Source organism: Bombina bombina, chromosome 12 (assembly GCF_027579735.1).
Source record: "Bombina bombina isolate aBomBom1 chromosome 12, aBomBom1.pri, whole genome shotgun sequence".
In the NCBI taxonomy this organism is placed as follows: domain Eukaryota; kingdom Metazoa; phylum Chordata; class Amphibia; order Anura; family Bombinatoridae; genus Bombina; species Bombina bombina.
In genome coordinates, this window is record NC_069510.1 from 50,382,411 (window position 1) to 50,403,023 (window position 20,613).

The 20,613-nt window shown below is 38.7% G+C and overlaps 1 long non-coding RNA gene across 1 annotated transcript in view; it reads left to right on the top strand.

The window, feature by feature from the left end:
• The window catches only part of LOC128642563 (uncharacterized), a 69,987-nt gene extending 55,972 nt beyond the window's left edge, over positions 1 to 14,015 (top strand). The window contains exon 3 of the long non-coding RNA XR_008399688.1: positions 13,960 to 14,015. This is a non-coding gene — a long non-coding RNA (uncharacterized LOC128642563). The remainder of the gene's footprint in view (positions 1 to 13,959) is intronic.
• Positions 14,016 to 20,613: the final 6,598 nt, after the last annotated feature.

Here is a 20,613-nt window from a genome sequence, read left to right on the forward strand (position 1 = left end):
CGCCACCTCAGAGGTGGAAGACGAGTTAAGGAGCAGCAATCTTAAAACCGCTGCTTCTTAACTTATGTTTCCGGCGAACCCGAAGGCTCTCGCAGAAACAGCTGCGTTCACAGCATCATAAATCGGCCCCACAATCTCATACACACACAATCGCATACACACACACAATCTCATACACACACAATCATACATACACACACAATCTCATACACACACAATCTCATACATACACACACACACACATACATACACACACAATCGCATACACACACATACATACACACACAATCGCATACACACACAATTACACACATACACACAATCCCATACAAACACATACATACACACACAATCTCATACAAACATATACATACACACACAATCTCACACACACACACATACAAAAACACACGATCACACACAATCATACAAACACACACAATCATACATACACACACATACATACACACAATCATACACACACACAATCATACACACATGCCTACACACACAATCGCATACACACACAATCGCATACATACACACACACATACACACAATCTCATACAAACACATACATACACACACAATCTCATACAAACACATACATACACACACAATCTCATACAAACACATACATACAGACACAATCTCATACACACACACATACAAACACACACAATCACACACAATCATACATACACACACAATCATACATACCCACACAATCTCATATACCAACACACACACACATACAAACACACACACATACAAACACACACACATACAAACACACACACATACAAACACACACATACATACACACAATAGCATACACACACAATAGCATACACATACAAACACACACACACATACAAACACACACTCATACATACACACACATACATACACACAAACACATACACACACAATCGCATACACACACATACACACACACACACAATCTCATACATACACATACACACACAATCTCATACAAACACATACATACCCACACAATCATACATACCCACACAATCTCATATACCAACATACAAACACACACACATACAAACACACACACATACATACACACACATACAAACACACACATACAAACACACACACATACAAACACACACACACACATACACACAATAGCATACACCCACAATCACATACACACACAATCTCATACACACACACATACATACAAACACACACACACACACATACAAACACACACACATACACACTTATACATACACACACAATCGCATACACACAATCGCATACTCACACAATCTCATACACACACACACATACATACACAATCACACACAATCATACATACACACACAATCATACATACCCACACAATCTCATATACCCACACAATCTCATATACCCACACACACATACAAACACACACGCATACAAACACACACATACAAACACATACAAACACACACACATACATACACACACACACATACATACACACACACACATACATACACAGAATAGCATACACACACAAACACCCACACATTCATACAAACACACACACACACACACACAAACACACACACATACATACAAACACACATACATACAAACACACATACATACAAACACACATACATACAAACACACACACATACAAACACACACACACATACATACACACACACATACACACAATAGCATAAACACACAATCGCATACACACACAATCTCACACACACACAATCTCATACATACACACATACAAGCACACACACATACATACACACAATAGCATACACACACAATAGCATACACACAAACACATACACACAAACACATACACACACACATACACACACAATCGCATACACACACAATCTCATACAAACACATACATACACACACAATCTCATACATACACACACAATCATACATACCCACACAATCTCATATACCCACACAATCTCATATACCAACATACAAACACACACACATACAAACATACTCACACATACACACACATACATACAAACACACACACACATACAAACACACACACACATACAAACACACACACACACATACAAACACACACACACACATACAAACACACACACACACATACAAACACACACACACACATACAAACACACACACACTCATACATACACACACAATCGCATACACACACAATCGCATACTCATACACACACAATCTCATACAAACACATACATACACACACAATCTCATACACACACAATCTCCTACACATACATACACACAAACACAATCACACACAATCATACAATTACACACAATCATACATACACACACAATCATACATACCCACACAATCTCATATACCCATACAATCTCATATACCCACACAATCTCATATACCCACACAATCTCATATACCAACATACAAACACACACACATAGAAACACATACACACACAATCGCATACACACACACAATCGCATACACACACACAATCGCATACACACACAATCGCATACACACACAATCACATACACACACGCATACAAACACACACGCATACAAACACACACACGCATACAAACACACACACACGCATACAAACACACACACGCATACAAACACACACATGCATACAAACACACACATGCATACAAACACACACAATATCATATACACACACACACAATCATACACACACTCACAATCTCATATACCCATACAATCTCATATACCCACACAATCTCATATACCTACACATACAAACACACACAAATACATACACACATACACACACAATCTCATACATACACACATACAAACACAATCGCATACATACACATACATACACACACACACACACAATTTCATACACACACAATCTCATACACACAAACTCAATCTCATAGTCTGACATCAATAGAGGGGAGGATACTTGAAGTGATTTTAAGGGATTATATTGATGGTTGTATCTGTGTAAACAAGATTATGAGTTCTAATCAGCATGGTTTTATGAGAAATATATCATGTCAAACTAATCTAATTAGATTCTGCGATAAAGTAAGTAAAAATATAGATAAGTGGGAATCAGTTGATGTGATATACTTAGATTTTGCAAAGGCGTTTGATACAGTGCCACATGAGAGATTAATGTACAAAATTAAGGGACTGGGAATATCTGAAAATTTTAGCTCATGGATAAATAACTGGATACAAGACAGGGAACAATGAGTAGTAGTAAACGTATCATACTCAGATTGTGGACAAAGGTAATCAGTGGAGTCCCCCAGGGATCAGTACTGGGCCCTGTTCTGTTTAATATTTTATTAATGACTTGGAGCAAGGATTAAATAGCAACATCTCTATTTTTGCAGATGATACAAAGTTGTATAAGGTCATTAGGTCAGAGCAGGATAAAATTGCTTTACAAGGGGATCCACAAAAAAATAGAAGAATGGGCAGGTAAATGGAAAATGAGATTTAATACTGGAAAATGCAAGGTTCCACATTTTGGAAGTAAAAATAAATAGGCTACCTATTATTTAAATGGAATTAGACTTTAGTCAAAGAGAGGAAAAAATGGATTTGGGAGTAGTAATAGATAACAATCTAAAGATGGGTGCACAATGCAGGGCAGTGACTTCTAAGGCTAATAAGATACTAGCATGTATTAAAAGAGGCATTGATGCATAGGGAGGAAAGCATAATTCTGTCACTATATAAATCCCTGTTAAGGCCTCACCTTGAGTATGGAGTGCAGTTCTGGGGACTGATCTCAAAAAAAGACATTGCAGACCTAGAAAAAGTTCAGAGAAGGGCCACAAAGCTAATAAGGGGAATGGAGACTAAGCTATTAGGAGAGGTTACCCAAACTGAGTCTGTTTTCTCTAGAATAAAGGCACTTGAGAGGTGACATGAAAACTTTAAATATATATATTCAAGGCCCTTATAGAAGATTGTTTGTGACAAGAGGTCACAATTTAAGGCTGATGGAAAGGAGATTTAATGCCCTGCAACAGAAACATTTTGTTCACTGTAAGAGCAATCAAATTGTGGAACTTATTATTATCTAAGGAGGTAGTGAATGTAGATACCTTAGATCAGGGGTCGCCAACCTTTCAGACCTCAGGGACCACTAAACTCACAATTTTGAATCCCGTGGACCACTAACATCAATTTTTTTAAAAAGATACAAACCTCTATAAAATAATGATCATAACAGTTCCATTTTATTGATATGAAATGCACTTGATTAATTATAACAAAATTATTAGTGTGATATTTGTTGCTGCTTGTTTAAAATAAGTTTATGGATTCTTGGCTCCAATGACATCACTGCAACACAGAGAGCGGTTTGTATTTCAAGCCAACAGCGGTACCTGTTTTTGATTGCCGTAACAGATGAGGATGTCTTTTCACACAAATATGTTGTTGCAAATGGAATCAAAATTTTGATTGCTTTTTCACTCAGCACTGGGTACTCACGTTTTACGGAGAGCCAAAAAATGGAATTTCGCTTTGAGACTGTTGTCGGATGATAGATCGATCATGCTTTCTTTCTCTTTCATGCTCAAATTGCTATCTTCAATTTTTGCTGAAATTGGATCCGTTACCCACATATTGCCATGTCTGGGGTCCTCTTCCTTTGGGTAATAACGGCCAAAAGATTCTGTGAGCGACCGTAAGTGCTGTTGAACAATGGTTATTACCTGTCAGTTGACATCCTCCCCTTTCATATACTCATCAAGATTCGGGAACATTTGCAGATCTTCTTCAGCTAACCACATTTGCCACAGCAATATTTTCTTTTGAAATGCATCTATTTTAACACGTCGGTAAGCTGTCCTTGCAAGTATGTGTTTAGCTCGTTTAACAGTGAAAAAATATCTGCCAGGTATACAATCTTGGCTAGCCAATCATCGTCTGACAAGAGATCTTGTAATTTCAAATTAATTTGTAGCTGGAAGAATACCTTGACTTCTTGGCGCAGGTCGAACAATCGGGTTATTATTTTGCCCCTCAACCGTTATCTCACCTCAGCGTGAAGAAGAAGATGAGTATATTGAGAGCCCATTTCTTTACAAAGTGCCTCAAATATTCAAGAATTGAGGGCTTTGTGCTGAATTTCATTTACAATGTTAATTACATCAGAATGTACTTCGTGCAGTTCTGGAGACAGTTGCTCACAATGTATAATACAATGAGTAAACAAGATGTCTGGGTGTCCAACATCTTTCACTTTTGTAACAACTCCTGAACGATGCCCGGTCATGCTTGCGGCACCGTCTGTGCATATCCCAACATATTTCTTCCATTCAATACCGTATCTCAGGAAATAACCATTAAGTGCATTGAAAATCTCAGAGCCAGTTGTTCTACCTGGCAAGTTGAGCAAACAAAGAAGTTCTTCCTTTAGCTCTCCTTGACACTCAAATCTCACAAAACAAAGGAGAACTGCCTTGTTAGTTATGTCTGTTGATTCATTGGCCTCTAGTTATCAATGTCTGTCAGACCTGATCCGACAGAGCGGATCAGGTCCGACAGACATCGCTGAATACGGCGAGCAATACGCTCGCCGTATTCAGCATTGCACCAGCAGCTCACAAGAGCGGCTGGTGCAACGCCGCCCCCTGCAGACTCGCTGCCAATGCGCCGCCAGCAGGGGGGTGTCAATCAACCCGATCTTACTCGATCGGGTTGATTTCCGGCGATGTGTGTCCGCCTGCTCAGAGCAGGCGGACAGGTTATGGAGCAGCAGTCTTTGTGACCGCTGCTTCATAACTGCTGTTTCTGGCGAGCCTGCAGGACAGGACATATATCTGGACAGCCTGTTTCCCCAAAACCTCTTCCCAGGCTTGTAACAAGCAAGGCTTAATTAATTCTTCTCCATTCGTATATGGCTTTTTACTTTTCGCGATTTGAAGTGCTATCAAATAAGAAGCCTTTACTCAGGACTTATCTTCAACAGTCATTTTTGCTAATGAACTCATTTGTTTTTGCATATTTTCACGCATCCTTTGAAAATATTCAACTGGTTTCTTAGCTAAATCTGGGTGCCTGCCGAGTTTTGAAGGTTTCATGGCATCATTGGATAAACTCTCAGAACACACAACACAAAGTAGCCATGGATCCAGCTCACTTCAAGGTTATTGGATAAATCCAAAATTCACGTAGCTGCCATCATATTTTCTTGAAACTTTGAACGTTTTCTTCTTTTCTTCTAATGTCCTTCCTGATGGTGCCTTTCGGGGGCTGTAAAGGCTCTGATTAATTTATCAACTCGCGGTTACGCAAAGTATTACCAAAGAAATGCAAAATGTTGGTTTATTTTATTTGAATCTAAACCCAAACAAGAAATGACAGTTATCAAACTCAAGCTCTTCGATGCCATTAAATATTGCACTGTGCACAGTTAAAATAAAACTATCACTGGTCACTTACCTAAGAAGAGTTAAAAAATTCTATCTGTTGTCAGTGATGAAGATATGAAGGGAAATGTTACTTGGCAATAACTTGACTGTTAAAAGTTTGGCTGAACGCATATACTTAAGAAATGTATATGTGAAAAAACTGTGTGACCCGTAACGCATTCTTCTACTGCCATGGTTGATGGCCGTTTGCTATGAAAATCAAGGTCCAGAGGCTTCCATCATCTTCCTCTGAGCAGCGCGCCGGGCGGGAGAAGTTAAAAATACAATCTAGCTACGCAAGTTGCGCAGTACTATGCAACGTATGTAGGGAGATTGTAATTTAACTCCATCAGTTTTCACTGGTGTTCAGCCAGGAACTGTAGGGGAGTTGTGGCGATGCGGCGGCACAACGGGGGTGACACCATCAGAGGAGATTCATTCCTGCTTGATCACGGACGACCGGTTGGCGACTGCTGCCTTAAATACATTTAAAAATGGTTTAGATAAATTTGTGACTAGAAACAGAATTCAGGAATAGATTGCTTGTGTTAAATAGGTCACCTTTTTAATGGGATTAATTTAAACTCATCTGAAGCTTTTTTGTAAGTATATTAGATTTGTATAGGTTGAACTCGATGGACTTCTATCTTTTTTCAACCTCGTCAACTATGTTATACACACACAAACCCACACACACACAATCTCCTACATACAGTATATACACAAAATTGCATGCAAACATACACAATCTCATGCACACAATCTCATACACACACACGCGCGCGCGCACACTCTTACACGATCTTATACACACACGCGCATACACACAATCTGTCATACATACGCACTCAATCTCACACATACATACACACACACGCACAAACAATCTCTCACGCACGCACAATCTCACACATACACACACACACGCACAATCTGTCATTCACAAGCACACAATCTCACACACACAATCTAACACATACACACACAAACAATCTCACACATACACACACACAATCTCACATATACACGCACAGACAATCTCACACATACACACAATTTCACACGCATGCACGCACAATCTCACACATACACACGCACAATCTCACACACAATCTCACACATACATGCACACTCAGTCTAACACCCTTTTTGAGGTAACAAAGAAAACCAAAATTAAACTGCGAGATTACGAGTTTTGCGGTAACAGGGGTGCATTGCTAACAAGCCTTTTTTCCCCACCGCTCACTTAAGACAACGCTGGTATTACAGGTTTTTTTAAACCTGTCGTTAGCCGCAAAAAGGTGAGCGTAGAGCCAAAATTTAGCTCCACATCTCACCTCAATACCAGCGCTACTTAAGTCAGCGGTGAGCTGGCTAAACGTGCTCCTGCACGATTTCCCCATAGGAAACAATGGGGCTGAGCTGGCTGAAAAAAAACTGGCTGAAAAAAAACTAACACCTGCAAAAAAGCAGGGTTCAGCTCCTAACGCAGCCCCATTGTTTCCTATGGGGAAATGAATTTTATGTCTGCACCTAACACCCTAACATGAACCCCGAGTCTAAACACCCCTAATCTTACACTTATTAACCCCTAATCTGCCGCCCCCGCTATCGCTGACACCTACATTATATTATTAACCCCTAATCTGCCCCCCCAACGTCGCTGCAACTATATTAAATTTATTAACCCCTAATCTGTCGCCGCCACTATTATAAATTTATTAACCCCTAAACCTAAGTCTAACCCTAACCCCCCCTAACTTAAATATAATTTAAATTAAACAAAATAAATTTAGCATAATTAAATAAATTAATCCTATTTAAAACTAAATACTTACCGATAAAATAAACCCTAAGCTAGCTACAATATAACTAATAGTTACATTGTAGCTAGCTAAGATTTATATTTATTTTACAGGCAACTTTGTATTTATTTTAACTAGGTAGAATAGTTATTAAATAGTTATTAACTATTTAATAACTACCTAGCTAAAATAAGTACAAAAGTACCTATAAAATAAACCCTAACCTAAGTTACAATTACACCTAACACTACACTATAATTAAACTAATAACCTAAACTACCTACAATTAATTTCAATTAAATAAAATAAACTAAATTACTAAAAAAAAAAACCACTAAATTACAGGGGAAAAAAAGAATTACAAGAATTTTAAACTAATTACACCTAATCTAATTCCCCTAATAAAATAAAAAGCCCCCCAAAATAATAAAATTCCCTACCCTATACTAAATTACAAATAGCCCTTAAAAGGGCCTTTTGCGGGGCATTGCCCCAAAGTAATCAGCTCTTTTACCTGAAAAAACTAAACAAATACCCCCCCCAACATTACAACCCACCACCCACACACCCAACCCTACTCTAAAACCCACCCAATCCCCCCTTAAAAAAACATAACACTAACCCCTTGAAGATCACCCTACCTTGAGCCGTCTTCACCCAGCCGGGCACAAGTGGACCTCCAGAGGGGCAGAAGTCTTCATCCGATCCGGGCAGAAGAGGTCCTCCAAGCGACAGAAGTCTTCATCCAGACGGCATCTTCTATCTTCATCCATCTGGAGCGGAGCGGGTCCATCTTCAATCCAGCCAACGCGGAGCCATCCTCTTCAAACGAAGTCCAAGCAAAGAATGAAGGTTCCTTTAAATGACGTCATCCAAGATGGCGTCCCTTGAATTCCGATTGGCTGATAGGATTCTAGCAGCCAATCGGAATTAAGGTAGGAAAAATACTATTGGCTGATGCAATCAGCCAATAGGATTGAGCTTGCATTCTATTGGCTGATTGGAACAGCCAATAGAATGCGAGCTCAATCCTATTGGCTGATTGGATCAGCCAATAGGATTTTTCCTACCTTAATTTCCGATTGGCTGATAGAATCCTATCAGCCAATCGGAATTCAAGGGACGCCATCTTGGATGACGTCATTTAAAGGAACTTTCATTCTTCGCTTGGACTTTGTTTGAAGAGGATGGCTCCGCGACGGTTGGATTGAAGATGGACCCGACCCACTCCGGATGGATGAAGATAGAAGATGCCGTCTGGATGAAGACTTCTGCCGCTTGGAGGACCTCTTCTGCCCGGATTGGATGAAGACTTCTGCCCCTCTGGAGGTCCACTTGTGCCCGGCTGGGTGAAGACGTCTCAAGGTAGGGTGATCTTCAAGGGGTTAGTGTTAGGTTTTTTAAGGGGGGTTTGGGTGGGTTTTAGAGTAGGGTTGGGTGTGTGGGTGGTGGGTTGTAATGTTGGGGGGGGTATTGTCTTTTTTTTTTTTCAGGTAAAAGAACTGATTACTTTGGGACAATGCCCCGCAAAAGGCCCTTTTAAGGGCTATTTGTTATTTAGTATAGGGTAGGGAATTTTATTATTTTGGGGGGCTTTTTTATTTTATTAGGGGGATTAGAGTAGGTGTAATTAGTTTAAAAAATTTTTTAATTATTTTTTATTTTCTGTAATTTAGTGTTTTTTTCCCCATATTTTAGTTTATTTAATTTAATTGTAATTAATTGTAGGTAGTTTAGGTAATTTATTTAATGATAGTGTAGTGTAACTTAGGTTAGGATTTATTTGTCTTTATTTTAACTAGGAAGTTATTAAATAGTTAATAACTATTTCATAACTATTGTACCTAGTTAAAATAAATACAAAGTTGCCTGTAAAATAAATATAAACCCTAAGCTAGCTACAATGTAACTATTAGTTATATTGTAGCTATCTTAGGGTTTATTTTACAGGTAAGTATTTAGTTTTAAATAGGATTAATTTATTTAATTGTAGTAATTTTATTTAGATTATTTTAAATTATATTTAAGTTGGGGGGGGATTAGGGTTAGGTTTAGACTTAGGGGTTAATAAATGTAGGTAGGTGTCGGCGATGTTAGGGACGGCAGATTAGGGGTTAATAATATTTAACTATTGTTTGCGAGGCGGGAGTGCGGCAGTTTAGGGGTTAATATATTTATTAAAGTGGCGACAATGTCCGGTCGGCAGATTAGGGGTTAATATATTTATTAAAGTGTTTCCGATGTGGGGGGGGGCCTCGGTTTAGGGGTTAATAGGTAGTTTATGGGTGTTAGTGTACTTTTTAGCACTTTAGTTAAGAGTTTTATGTTACGGCGTTAGCCCATAAAACTCTTAACTACTGACTTTTAAATGCAGTAGAAGTCTTGACAGGAGAGGGTCTACCGCTCACTTCTTCCAAGACTCGTAATACCAGCATTAGGCAAATCCCATTAAAAAGATAGGATACGCAATTGACGTAAGGGGATTTGCGGTATGCTCGAGTCGCGGAAGAAAAGTGAGCGGTACAACTGTACCTGCCAGACTCGTAATACCAGCGGCCATTAAAAAGCAGCGTTGGGACCTCTCAACACTGCTTTTTAAGGCTAACGCAAGACTCGTAATCTAGCCGAAAGTTTTCCTTTTTAATTAATTGTTTCTAAGTCCCTTTGTAGGGATTGAATGCAGGCTAGGTTTATGGGGAGTGCTCCTTGCAGGGCACCCTGAGTTGACCTTAGTGACCTCTGAAAGCTGCCGTATTAAAGGGACATGAAACCCAACATTTTCTTTTCATGATTCAGATAGTAGTATTAAATTGGAAAGTTGTTTAAAATTGTATGCTATATCTAATTTGCTTTGTTCTCTTGGTATCCTTTGTTGAAAACTATACCTAGGTAGGTTCAGGAGCCCAGCTAGCTGCTGATTGGTGGTTGCACATATACACTTCTTATCATTGGCTTACCAATTTGTTCAGCTATCTCCCCGCAGTTTATTGCTGATCCTTCAATAAATTATACCAAGAGAATGAAGCAAAAATAGAAGTAAATTGGAAATTTGTTTAAAACGTAATGCTATATCTGATTCATGAAAGAAGCGTTTGGGGTTTCATGTACCTTTAGTCATGGACTTTACCTTTAAAGACATCCTGGCAACTGGTATAGTGCATATGTTATGATACCCATAGCCTTCTGACTGTGTAAATATTGCTATATAAATAATGACATTTCAACATAAGGTTGTAAGACGTCCTTCACAAAAATGCTGGATAACCAGTGAGTGATCAGGGGAAAACCAGCGAGTGATCAGGGGAAAACCAGCGAGTGATCTGGGGATAACCAGCGAGTGATCTGGGGATAACCAGCGAGTGATCTGGGGAAAACCAGCGAGTGATCTGGGGAAAACCAGCGAGTGATCTGGGGAAAACCAGCGAGTGATCTGGGGATAACCAGCGAGTGATCTTGGGAGTTCATCATCAAATCTCAGATCCAACCTTGTCATTGTAGCTTCTGTCAAGTATATGCCTCAGACCCACATTTTTATAGCACATCACAACTCGGTGCTCACACCAGACGCAATAAGTATATGTTTAAATATTTTTTTTTACCATTTATTTTAATGGCAAGTAACTGAAATACTGAACACCTGGCAGCCATATTTGAAAAAGCAATTAAAGGGACAGTAAACAATTTGAAATGACAAGACATGTTTATTGTGTTGCTATGCATTGATGTATTAGCCAAGTCTAAACATTTTTAAAGCAAATTCTGCAATAGTTTCTAAATACCCAAATTCCACCCATAATTTGCCTTATTTGGAGGAGCCAATCTGGGCTTGAGTCTGCAGACAACAAGCTACCCATGGTCATACTGTTAGTATGAAATGCATTGTTTTGCAGTTAGCAAATAAATCCAAATAGGGAAAGATATGTAGCAGGGTTAGTCTTCAGAAATAAGCAGGGTCATTCAAGTTCTGAAAGAAAATCTTCCATTTCAAGCGCTATGGGTGAAACGCGTGTCGCTACAGCTTAAGAATACAGAAGGAGTTTAGCAGAGCCCTATATAACTGATATACACCACAATTTGTGGCCAGAGCTATGGGCAATAGGTGGTCGAGAAATGGGCGCCCTCTGATTTTAAGGATACATGGGGAGATAGTTAAACTACACTTCAATCACAATAAGTTCAACATGCAGTTTGGATGACCACGAATAGTGGAAGCCGGTGAGGTATGTTACCTTATATCTGCCATATATTACACACTGGTTAAACTGCAGGATATCCTAAAATTGAAAAAATGTAAATAAGTATGTGTTGGTAACATACAGTATATATATATATAGATATATATATATATATATATATATATATATATATATATATATATATACACACAGTATATATATCCCTAAGAGGGTTGCTGCATCTGGAGTGTTTCACACCATTACTTGGGCCATAAGACTGCTACGGGGCTTACATAATATATAACTGCAGCTGCATATGGTATTGTGATTGTGATGGAAACATTTTTTCTTTTTTGAATGGATTTAAACTTAAGTCAAACTTTCTATTATATGCTGCTATGAAGACACGTGCAATTAAGAGTGGGCCCACTCGCAGTACTGGACTAATACAGTGGACTGTCATCATAGGTGGTTTTATATCTGGCACTAGTATATGATATATCTTTTATACTTTGCATTGTCTTTTTCTAGTAATTAATTGCTATTAGCTATGGATATATCTGTTCTCTTCACTGGGAAGTAGTTGGTAGATTTTAGACTAAGACTTGTGTGCTGGATTGATATATACTGTATATATATATATATATATATATATATATATATATATATACTGTATATGAAGGTGTTTACTTTCCCTTTAAAAAACTGGTGCTATTGCATCTCTGTAACATTGTGATTTTAAAAGCTGACATTTAAATGCTGATACTCAAAGAAGTGCAGCCATTCAGTAATGATAGCGAAATGCGTGGCTCCCATATTCATAGCAAGTAATTTCACTTAATTTTCCAAATTTAAAAAAAATGGTAAGTAGGCTCCCATAATAAAAAATATAGTCTTCACTCATTCAACATATTTTAATTGTAAAAAAAATAATCATACAAATTAGTAGGATGTTTTCTTGATTATTATTTATATAGAGCAATCAGATAAATTTTATTTTTTTATTTAGCCACAATCCAACATGCCAATATAACTGAAAGGTTGCTCAACTTTTTTTTTCCATTTGCTTATATGTCACACACTCGGAAACTATTTACCTTTTGCAAAGAGCTGTGCCTGTCAACTCAAGAAGTTATTGCTCACTGCTGAACCATGATTTATTGAAATGTGCTTTAACTCAGACTAGCTAATCAATTTCTCTAATTTCAATTGATCCACCTATACTCAAGTCACGATTTATATTCAAGATACATTTAAGTTCTAATTACTATTTAATATGTTTAAAAAAAAATCTTAGAGACACTATACAAATAAATGTTTTGTAGATGATTCATTTATATAGCCCATCTGGGGGCATTTTTGTAACAATGTATAGTTTTGCTTATTTTTTAATAGAATTTGTCTGATTTTCAGACTCCTAACCAAGCCCCAAAGTATCATATGTAGACCCAAGTCTACAGATTCCTGCTTGCTCCTCTTTGTGTAATGTGTCTTTCTTTCATACAGGTGGTGAGAGTCCACAATCCCTTACTCATGGGAATTACTTCTCTACCCCTAGGAGGAGGCAAAGTTTCCCAAACGCACTTACATTCTTTAACCTCAATCCGTAATGAGGTAAGCTTTATAACATGTAATGCAATTCCCCAAATTGTCTTTGATCAACAGAGGGTTTCACAACAGTCTATCTCAATGGATACAGCTTGTGAAATTAAAGGGGCATCCTAAAACACAAAATGTCTAATAAAACACTTAAAATTTCTAAAATAAAAAGCGGTTTCACAGAGGAAACAAACAGGCTGCCGGTATATAAGTAAAGTCTCTGAAAGCCCACTCGGTTAGTCCTTACGCGTTTCAAAGTTAATATCTTCTTCTTCGTCAGACGTCAGTGCGTTTCTTTTTGTGTTCCAAATAAATATTTTGTACAGTTTACACAGACACAGAATTACACTATGTGAATTCTTCTTCTTTTTCCCCCTAAGAGCACTTAGATCCCTTCTACTCACAGTGAGCCCTTCACTGCCAAATGCCGAGACGAGATCTGGAGCTAAGATCCATGGCTGAGAGAGATCCAAGTGACTTCACAAGAGGACAGATGATGATTTTCCGCACTCTTACGGAGCCTATACCTTACCTCATATGATTGAGGTGTTATCTGGTAAGCAGACATCCACTTACCTGTGTACAACTGCTCACATTGGATATTTGGATTCAGTGATATATCTACATAGATTCACAAGCTATGAATATTTCCATCAATCACCCTCCTTTTTTATGTAGAGACTGTTTCTGTGCGCTCACCTCCAATTGATTTCCTCTTTATTGTTATCATATATATAGATATAGGTATATAGATCTATCTCTATCTATATATATAGATAGATAGATAGATAGATAGATAGATAGATAGATGACACTTATATGGCCTCATTTATGGCATTTTATATGTTTAAAGTTGTTTGTTATATATGTTTATATATATATATATATATATATATATATATATATATAGCCCCGGGACAGGTTGTTTCTGCTGCATATGCAGGGGAGGAAGGGAGTGTTTGCTCTTCCTGCTTTCTCAGCCCCTTTCACTGGGTGTCCTAACCTCATCAACAGTGCTATACTGGGAACTTCTAAGTAAGTTTTTATAAGGTTTATACTTGATTTTTAGATCAGTATCTGTGCATATTCTTCTTTATGGTAGTGTCTATATCATGCAGTTATATGGAAATTGATGTATACTTTCCCTTTATGTATAAAATTATTTATTTGCATGAATAATGAGGAATCTGCAGCTTTATCATCTTATATGTTACGCTGCAGCCTAAATGTTTACAATCATTTCTACACCCCTCTTTTGTTGTACAGTAATCACGTAGCTCCTTCAAGCTATTAAAAGCAGTGCACCGTTTAAAAATGTCTAGATTGTATATTTCTGGACAAAGAATAAATAGGGCTTCTTCTTTACACAAATTGCAAAACAGTCACAAAGGGCTCAATTTATCAAGCCCTTGCCTCCCTTTGACTGCAGGTTCTCTTGTGAGGATTTATCAAGCAGTGATCATCAGACCGCTGCTTCCCTACCCTTTTCTCCATCTCTTAGGTAGAGAATTTCAATCTCCCCAGTCTCGTCCGACTGGGGAGATTGACAGCTCCTGCCCACGTGTGATTGGCTGTGCGTTGGCAAGGGGCGGTGTTGCATGCAAGCGCAAAATAGCGCTCGTGTGCAATGTTAAATTTGGGTAGTAGATTGCTGCCCACTAGAGGAGAGCTGGGGTGGACAGGGGCGAATATGTATGCACCTATCCGCTCTTGCTTTGTAAATCGAGCCCAAAGAAGAGATACGCATACCTCCCAACATTTGTGACTAGGTATTAGGGACTCAGGAGGTTAAAGGGGCTATTGCCATTTTGTGAGCAGAGTCGCTGCAGGAATTGGTGGGTCATGGGTGGGATAATGAGTGGGTTTATGGGCTGTCTGACAGTTGGTAGGTGTGTCTGGGTGGTTTGTGGGCATATCTGTGTAGTCTATGGGTGGGTCTAAGGGAAATTTTTGCAAATAGGGACATATTGCTGTCTTAGAGGGCAGTGGGACAGAGCTCAGAATAAGTGACTGTCCCTCTCAAATAGGGACAGTCTGGAGATACACACAGGCCTAACAGTTAAAATACCACTGGTTCTATTTGATGACTCTGACAAGGCCCTTATAATATACAGTATATCACAAGACCCCTTTTTAAAAGAATAGAGATCCCACCATTCAAATAAATGTTTTCATGTTCCTTTAAATCTTCCAAATTATTGTGAGAACCATCACCTGGCAGCAATTGTAGTGTCAGGAATAGACTCTTCTCTCTGAGCATAATACAAATTGCAGGTATCTAATATATGAGAAATATGGTATAAAGCAAAAGGACACTAATCCTTATTTCTTTCATGTAATTAGCAAGAGTCCATGAGCTAGGGACGTATGGGATATACATTCCTACCAGGAGGGGCAAAGTTTCCCAAACCTCAAAATGCCTACAAATACACCCCTCACCACACCCACAATTCAGTTTTACAAACTTTGCCTCCTATGGAGGTGGTGAAGTAAGTTTGTGCTAGATTCTACGTTGATATGCGCTCCGCAGCAAGTTGGAGCCCGGTTTTCCTCTCAGCGTGCAGTGAATGTCAGAGGGATGTGAGGAGAGTATTGCCTATTTGAATGCAGTGATCTCCTTCTACGGGGTCTATTTCATAGGTTCTCTGTTATCGGTCGTAGAGATTCATCTCTTACCTCCCTTTTCAGATCGACGATATACTCTTATTTATATACCATTACCTCTGCTGATTTTCGTTTCAGTACTGGTTTGGCTTTCTACAAACATGTAGATGAGTGTCCTGGGGTAAGTAAATCTTATTTTCTGTGACACTCTAAGCTATGGTTGGGCACTTTATTTATAAAGTTCTATATTCAAACATTTATTTGCCTTGACTCAGAATGTTCAACATTCCTTATTTTTTAGACAGTCAGTTTCATATTTGGGATAATGCATTTGAATCAATCATTTTTTCTTACCTTAAAAATTTGACTTTTTTTCCCTGTGGGCTGTTAGGCTCGCGGGGGCTGAAAATGCTTCATTTTATTGCGTCATTTTTGGCGCGGACTTTTTTGGCGCAAAAAATCTTTTCTGTTTCCGGCGTCATACGTGTCGCCGGAAGTTGCGTCATTTTTTGACGTCCTTTTGCGCCAAAAATGTCGGCGTTCCGGATGTGGCGTCATTTTTGTGGGCGTATTATTTGGCGCCAAAAAATATGGGCGTCGCTTTTGTCTCCACATTTTTTCTTTGCTTCTGGTTACTAGAAGCTTGTTTATTGGCATTTTTTCCCATTCCTGAAACTGTCATTTAAGGAATTTGATCAATTTTGCTTTATATGTTGTTTTTTCTCTTACATATTGCAAGATGTCTCACGTTGCATCTGAGTCAGAAGATACTTCAGGAAAATCGCTGTCTAGTGCTGGAACTACCAAAGCTAAGTGTATCTGCTGTAAACTTTTGGTAGCTATTCCTCCGGCTGTTGTTTGTATTAATTGTCATGACAAACTTGTTAAAGCAGATAATATTTCCTTTAGTAATGTACCATTGCCTGTTGCAGTTCCCTCAACATCTAAGGTGCAGAATGTTCCTGATAACATAAGAGATTTTGTTTCTGAATCCATCAAGAAGGCTATGTCTGTTATTTCTCCTTCTAGTAAACATAAAAAATCTTTTAAAACTTCTCTCCCTACAGATGAATTTTTAAATGAACATCATCATTCTGATTCTGATGACTCTTCTGGTTCAGAGGATTCTGTCTCAGAGATTGATGCTGATAAATCTTCATATTTATTTAAAATGGAATTTTATTCGTTCTTTACTTAAAGAAGTACTAATTGCTTTAGAAATAGAGGATTCTGGTCCTCTTGATACTAATTCTAAACGTTTAGATAAGGTATTTAAATCTCCTGTGGTTATTCCAGAAGTTTTTCCTGTTCCTAATGCTATTTCTGAAGTAATTTCCAGAGAATGGGATAAATTGGGTAATTCATTTACTCCTTCTAAACGTTTTAAACAGTTATATCCTGTGCCATCTGACAGATTAGAATTTTGGGACAAAATCCCTAAAGTCGATGGGGCTATTTCTACCCTTGCTAAACGTACTACTATTCCTACGTCAGATGGTACTTCGTTTAAAGATCCTTTAGATAGGAAAATTGAATCCTTTCTAAGAAAAGCTTATCTGTGTTCAGGTAATCTTCTTAGACCTGCTATATCTTTGGCTGATGTTGCTGCAGCTTCAACTTTTTGGTTGGAGACTTTAGCGCAACAAGTAACAGATCATGATTCTCATAATATTATTATTCTTCTTCAGCATGCTAATATTTTTATCTGTGATGCCATTTTTGATATTATCAGAGTTGATGTCAGGTTTATGTCTCTAGCTATTTTAGCTAGAAGAGATTTATGGCTTAAAACTTGGAATGCTGATATGGCTTCTAAATCAACTCTACTTTCCATTTCTTTCCAGGGTAACAAATTATTTGGTTCTCAGTTGGATTCTATTATCTCAACTGTTACTGGTGGGAAAGGAACTTTTTTACCACAGGATAAAAAATCTAAGGGTAAAAACAGGGCTAATAATCGTTTTCGTTCCTTTCGTTTCAACAAAGAACAAAAGCCTGATCCTTCATCCTCAGGAGCAGTTTCAGTTTGGAAACCATCTCCAGTCTGGAATAAATCCAAGCCTTCTAGAAAGGCAAAGCCTGCTTCTAAGTCCACATGAAGGTGCGGCCCTCATTCCAGCTCAGCTGGTAGGGGGCAGGTTACGTTTTTTCAAAGAAATTTGGATCAATTCTGTTCACAATCTTTGGATTCAGAACATTGTTTCAGAAGGGTACAGAATTGGTTTCAAGATGAGACCTCCTGCAAAGAGATTTTTTCTTTCCCGTGTCCCAGTAAATCCAGTGAAAGCTCAAGCATTTCTGAATTGTGTTTCAGATCTAGAGTTGGCTGGAGTAATTATGCCAGTTCCAGTTCTGGAACAGGGGATGGGGTTTTATTTGAATCTCTTCATTGTACCAAAGAAGGAGAATTCCTTCAGACCAGTTCTGGATCTAAAAATATTGAATCGTTATGTAAGGATACCAACGTTCAAAATGGTAACTGTAAGGACTATCTTGCCTTTTGTTCAGCAAGGGCATTTTATGTCCACAATAGATTTACAGGATGCATATCTGCATATTCCGATTCATCCAGATCATTATCAGTTCCTGAGATTCTCTTTTCTGGACAAGCATTACCAGTTTGTGGCTCTGCCGTTTGGCCTAGCTACAGCTCCAAGAATTTTTACAAAGGTTCTCGGTGCCCTTCTGTCTGTAATCAGAGAACAGGGTATTGTGGTATTTCCTTATTTGGACGATATCTTGGTACTTGCTCAGTCTTTACATTTAGCAGAATCTCATACAAATCGACTTGTGTTGTTTCTTCAAGTTCATGGTTGGAGGATCAATTCACCAAAAAGTTCATTGATTCCTCAGACAAGGGTAACCTTTCTGGGTTTCCAGATAGATTCAGTGTCCATGACTCTGTCTTTAACAGACAAGAGACGTCTAAAATTGATTTCAGCTTGTCGAAACCTTCAGTCACAATCATTCCCTTCGGTAGCCTTATGCATGGAAATTCTAGGTCTTATGACTGCTGCATCGGACGCGATCCCCTTTGCTCGTTTTCACATGCGACCTCTTCAGCTCTGTATGCTGAAACAATGGTGCAAGGATTACACAAAGATATCTCAATTAATATCTTTAAAACCGATTGTACGACACTCTCTAACGTGGTGGACAGATCACCATCGTTTAATTCAGGGGGCTTCTTTTGTGCTTCCGACCTGGACTGTAACTTCAACAGATGCAAGTCTCACAGGTTGGGGAGCTGTGTGGGGATCTCTGACAGCACAAGGAGTTTGGGAATCTCAGGAGGTGAGATTACCGATCAATATTTTGGAACTCCGTGCAATTTTCAGAGCTCTTCAGTCTTGGCCTCTTCTGAAGAGAGAATCGTTCATTTGTTTTCAGACAGACAATGTCACTACTGTGGCATACATCAATCATCAAGGAGGGACTCACAGTCCTCTGGCTATGAAAGAAGTATCTCGAATTCTGGTTTGGGCGGAATCCAGCTCCTGTCTAATCTCTGCGGTTCATATCCCAGTTATAGACAATTGGGAAGCGGATTATCTCAGTCGCCAAACGTTGCTTCCGGGCGAATGGTCTCTTCACCCAGAGGTATTTCTTCAGATTGTTCAAATGTGGGAGCTTCCAGAAATAGATCTGATGGCGTCTCATCTAAACAAGAAACTTCCCAGGTATCTGTCCAGATCCCGGGATCCTCAGGCGGAAGCAGTGGATGCATTATCACTTCCTTGGAAGTATCATCCTGCTTATATCTTTCCGCCTCTAGTTCTTCTTCCAAGAGTAATCTCCAAGATTCTGAAGGAATGCTTGTTTATTCTGCTGGTAGCTCCGGCATGGCCTCACAGGTTTTGGTATGCGGATCTTGTCCGGATGGCCTCTTGCCATCCGTGGACTCTTCCGCTACGACCAGACCTTCTGTCGCAAGGTCCTTTTTTCCATCAGGATCTCAAATCCTTAAATTTAAAGGTATGGAGATTGAACGCTTGATTCTTGGTCAAAG